General features: G+C 39.6%; 1 protein-coding gene across 1 annotated transcript in view; it reads right to left on the minus strand.

Annotated features, from left to right (window-relative positions):
- The window catches only part of LOC105923632, an 869,484-nt gene that overhangs the window by 177,330 nt on the left and 686,615 nt on the right, over positions 1-5,539 (minus strand). The window lies entirely within an intron of this gene.

Here is a 5,539-nt window from a genome sequence, read left to right on the forward strand (position 1 = left end):
AACAAGGTGTGAGGGAATGGGAACTAAAGTCACCACCAGGGGGCGTTTCCTCTCCAAGGCGTTCCTAGGGGACATTTGACTGTTAAATTATTGCCAACTTTTGTATTTGAGTTCATTTTAGAGATGCTTTTCACCAAAACACATAAATGTGTTACTGAGTAGCATTTCTAGTTTTGTGAAAGTTTGATGGAAAGTGGATTCAGTTCAGATTAGAAAACCTCTGGCCAACTTCTGCACCATGCAATCATATTTCCATGTACCATATAAGCACTGATCACTTGTCTCAATAAAGTGTGACTCAAGAAATGCTTCCAAGTTTTAGAAAGTGAACATTTTATTTTCATTTAATTACAAAAAAGACATGTAAATATTTACTTAGTACAATTAATAAGGAACAGTTTGTAAAAGGGCCTCGTTTGAAGCTATATGGCTTATAATCAGGGACCCATACACTTAAATCACGATACAGAGCAACATAGAAAGCTAAGAAATCAAACTTTAAAACAGAGTTGTTTTACTGCATGTATGACCATGGACCACAATGCCATCTGCAGCGATTATCTTCTACATATTTACCATAGAGTTTAACACTAGAAGCCTCAAAGCCCAGCCAGTTGGTTTTTCTAACTTCCATAAATAAAGGGAAGCCAAGTGGCTGAGATTATATCCCAACTCAGGTATGAGCGACACCTTCATTCTGTAAATAAGACAATCCTAAAATGATTGGCCCATTTTAGAAAGGCTCATTGGAAATACCCCAACTTGCTCTAAAGAAAGAAGAAAGCAAAACTGAACACGTTGTAGATATATGTGATGAAATCACCAGGAAAGTGTTGTGTAAATATTTGACATGAATGAGAGAGCGTGTTGTAAGGAATGTCAGAGGGAGAGAAAGAAATGTTTCTATGGTCAGGTTATGCACCCAGCGGAGCAGCTACAATATTTACACTTTGTGATCCATCCATCCATTTTCCATCACACTTATCCCTGTTGGGGTCATGAGGGGCACTTTGTAATCACAACAGAAAATTATTTTCCCCTTTTCTCAGTAAGAGATCCGCCACAGTTTATTTTTTTGTCATTTCTTGCTGAGATTTATTGTTGATGTACAAGATTCAAACAAGACATATTAGAAATAAATGCAAGAAAACATAGAATTACACAAATCTGTGCTGTATGTGGGCGAAGGGATTCAAAATAAAAATAGCCAATGCAGTAAGTCTACAAAAAGCTCAGAAGAGTTTAGGCCAAGATGGTGGCAAGTTCTGTACAAGAACAACCTAAACATGTTTTAACCTCGATTTAAAGGAACTCAGGGTTTCAACACTTCTACAGTTTCTGGGAATTTGTTCCAGATAACAATCATCACAGCTCACCATGGCGTGACAGTTCGCCCTCAGGTAAAGTGTGGGAGGTTGTTGCAGAAGACGTTTCATGCTGTTTGGCTTCTTTTTCCAGGTATCCCCAGTCTCAACTACACTGTTCCAGCTGCTGAAAATGCAGACGGTCTTCCTCTGTTTGGGCGCATAAACCGTCAGTGTGGCACCAGAGGCTGAAAACACCTAATGAATAAGGTAAGATGAAATGTTGTCATGGTAGCACACATCATAACACTCCATCCCTTGATAAAAAACAAGAATTATACATCCTAGCACTACATAAAACAAATATCAGAACATACCTGAGTACTGACAGACAAATAGGAGACAAATAGTCTCTCTCCAGTGGGACGACAAGGATAACATTTCACACATAGATTTCTAGTCACATGGCCCCAGAACTTGATGCCAAACTTGTTGGGTTTCGTTGCAAAGTATTGCAGGAAACAGCAGCGAGTCTTTATTGGGACAAGTTGCTGATCTATGGTGATGTACCTGCTAAGGTTGTAGAATGCAGTTGGCAACAACACAACCCAACATTAGAGACTGCAGCAGTCCTGCCTCAACCTGCTCACCGCATGCCTTTCTCTCATTGAAGCGTAGGCGTCGCATAATGTCTTGGAAGCGGTTTCAGGCCATAATGCCGGTGATGAGTTGTCCCAGTTTTCCCAACCATGCTTCAGGCAACATTAGAAGTTTTTACTCCACCTCCAGGAGGAGGATGGCAATAAACAGCATTAGTTCAGGGCCATGGACCAACTGTCATGCTGGGTCTGGAGCCCATCTGAACAGTCCACTCCTGAAAAGTTTGAAGCATGTCAAAAGTGATGAAGCAGAGGAAGCTTTGGAAGCAACTGGACACGGTTCTTCTGACTAAAGATGTTGGCTCTCCATCTGCAGTGTTTGATTCTATTGGGCTGTGATAGAGAGGCCACCTGATCTGTTCTTCATGCCACACTGTGGAATCTTTAGCTTTCTGCATTGGCCCAGTGTGTTTACAGTCAATTTTTATTTTCTGGAGGCAGAGAAGTCTCCTCATCTGAAGCATGAACATGTTTTTGAAACGTAAGCCAGGAGATATCCAAATGATGTGAGCAATGAAAACTCAAACAAGGTTAGAAATTTAGGTAAAGCTATAACTTGAATTAGAATTCCAAAAGATCTCAAGTATGCCTCCTATGTTATGGTTTCAGATTATTATCTTCTGCTAAACTCATATGCCATGAGAGCCATTTATCCACTTTGGTTCTCTAGTTTGGTCATTGCTCAGACCTACACCCATCCTGTCACCACACCACTCTTAGTAGGACTACTTTTACATGTTCCATCTATCTATTAATTCTTTTTAAATTGATTTTCTTATTTTTGTTGTTTCAGCAGGATTTTCTGTGTTTGTCAGCAATAAAAGTCAAAAATGGTTAGATGAAGGTAAACTTTATTTTGGCCACTCAGAGCACACCGTGTCAATTTGCACCCTGGATATGCGATGCAACAACACTCTAGTATTCAGACTTTCAGAGGGTTAAACCCTGTAATAGGTTTTGATTTTTGTCACGTCATACCACGTGTCTTTAAAGTCAGGAGGCTAAGTTACCAGTAATGCATACGTGTGTTATGTGAACCGACAGTTATGAAAGCGCAGGTGTTGAAAAGCAGCAATGCAAACATGTCTGAGCTTGTGACAGAGGCAGTCCGTTCACTTCAGGCTTATACATACTGCACACTTACAACGTCTACAGTCACACAAAGAGCTGCATGGATATAAACAATGTGTATATGGATATTATATACATACATATACATGCCAGCTGACAGCTTTGCTAGGGCCCGGGACAACACAGTGTTTTTGGGCCCTCCCTCTACACCTGCCACCACACACACACACACACACAAACACACACACACCAAAAATTGTCAACTTAACTGTATACTTCATTCTCATATGGCTTTTATTTATTCTATAACCTGCTGTTTACAGAAATGTTTTTGTCCTCCTAACAAGTCTCAGATGACTTCACTTCATAAATGTGGTTAGACCCTCTGGATCTGATGGCGGTTTATTTGCCATCTCTGAGAAAGGCTTCTTTTTTGCCGTTAAACACAACATTCACTCAATCAGAATCAGTCATTTTTGCTGGCCATAACTCAGCATAATTGACATTAACGCTGTGTTCTGTTTCTGAGCCACTATGCTCAGACTCTCAGATGGGGCAGTAACCCCCCCCCCCCCCCCACCACCACCACCACCACCACCAGCACTGTCTCTGTCATGGCTCTCTCTGCCTCCTCCTCAAACACACGCTGCCTCTCCCCCCCGAAGCCACATTATGCGATGGAAGAACTGCTACGTTGTCCTCCTTTCTCTCTGTCCACCAAGCTCCCCGCCTCAGCTGGCTCTTTCAGACTGAACCTCGACCTCTACCATCTCTCTGCTTTTTGCTCTTTTGGAACTAAATCAAGTATTTCTGTAAAAGAAAAGGTGTTTTCCCCCTTACACTATACTTTAAAACCACATTGATAGACGCATGGCTTCTTACTCTGGATGGCCATCATACCTCTGCCATTCAGTTCCTAGATCTGTATCTGACTCATCATCAGTTTTAAAGAAATATTTACTCATGAAATCCCCCAAGCCTTTGGTGTAATCTTCTCTTTTTCTTCTCTGCACCTGTGATTCTTAGTTTTCAGCGGAACGAACTTTCAAAGTTGCTGCCAGCCGTTGTTCTAATGGTCAAACCATTTTATGTTGAGGTGGGGGGGAGTTCTGATGGCCCCTTATTTAAAGAAAACAAATTCCATATGCAGATATATATATATATATATATATATATATATATATATATATAGATAGATAGATAGATAGATAGATAGATATATAGATAGATATATATTCAGTTACTCTAATATTAAATGTTTCACACAAATATTTCACTGATTCTTGGGAATTTGGATAAAACAGGTTTTAATTTTGAAAATAAAATGTTAGTTAAATTACAAAATCTGAAGGTATATTGTTATAGACCAAGGTCTTGGCTGTTCAGCAATGTACCGGTGCAACCTCCATTTTGTAGTTTTTTTTTTCATAAAATAGGCGTTTTTCCAGTTATTACTTTGTTTTTGTCAACACCATCAGACAATAAAAAGCACATTATTTTGTATTTATTTGGTCTAATATGTATTTAGAGTTTTTAAATCATCATCTGGCATTGTTAGTACACATATATGCTGTTAAATGTAGAATATTTATTTTTGTTAATTTTTTATTCTGTTTCACATGTAGTCCTTTAATAGATCTAACATCATACAACGTTTACTTTAGGCCTAAATAGAAAAAGTCATGGTTTTTTTGTATTAAAAGAGACTATTACGTTAATGACAGAACAGCTCTGAAGAAACATATTGTAAGCATATTCATTTAAAACAAAAAGCCCTCTGACGGTGGTGATACTAATCTGACGGTGGCGACAGTGGCCTCATACAGCATACATGTCAAGATTTGGGTTTTGTTTTGGCTGTTTGTTAATTTTGATTTATTAGTTAACTTTCTCAGGCCTTTAAAATCAGTTTTGGTTTTGGGTTCTTTCTTGTTTGGTTTCTATTATAGCTTGTGCTTTGTTTATGTTCTGTTTTGGTTTATGGAGTGGTTTGTTATTAAGTCACTTGGCCTGTTCAGTTCACTTCTTTGTATCCAGCCGTTAATCAGTCACTCAGTTCACCTGCCAGCTCACCTCTTAGTCAACACCCTGTCATTGCTCTTCTCCAGTCACCATCCAATCAGTTTCAGTTACTTCCCTGTTCCTGATAAGCTCCACCCATGCCAGTAATTAGTCTTCACTCCTGTTTACCTGCTCACTCCCCTATATAGTCCTGTCACAAACCTCTGCAATCGACCAGATCAATTCAAACCACTTGGTGAGTCTTATCCAGCGTTGAATTCTGATAGCCCTGTTGATACCGACCCGATTGCCTTTTTGATTCTGAGCCAGCCTGATCCCTGAACCTGATTTTCTTGCCCTGTATGATTGCTTACCTGTTTCTCTGACCTGGACCTGCCTTGGGATATTTTGAGTTTTGCCTTGTCCTTTTCTGTACTTTTGCCTGTTTTGGACTGCCTTTTTGACCATTGAGCCTTGCCTGTCCCTGTTTATTAATAAATCCTG

The sequence above is a fragment of the Fundulus heteroclitus genome, unplaced genomic scaffold (assembly GCF_011125445.2).
Source record: "Fundulus heteroclitus isolate FHET01 unplaced genomic scaffold, MU-UCD_Fhet_4.1 scaffold_49, whole genome shotgun sequence".
NCBI lineage: Eukaryota > Metazoa > Chordata > Actinopteri > Cyprinodontiformes > Fundulidae > Fundulus > Fundulus heteroclitus.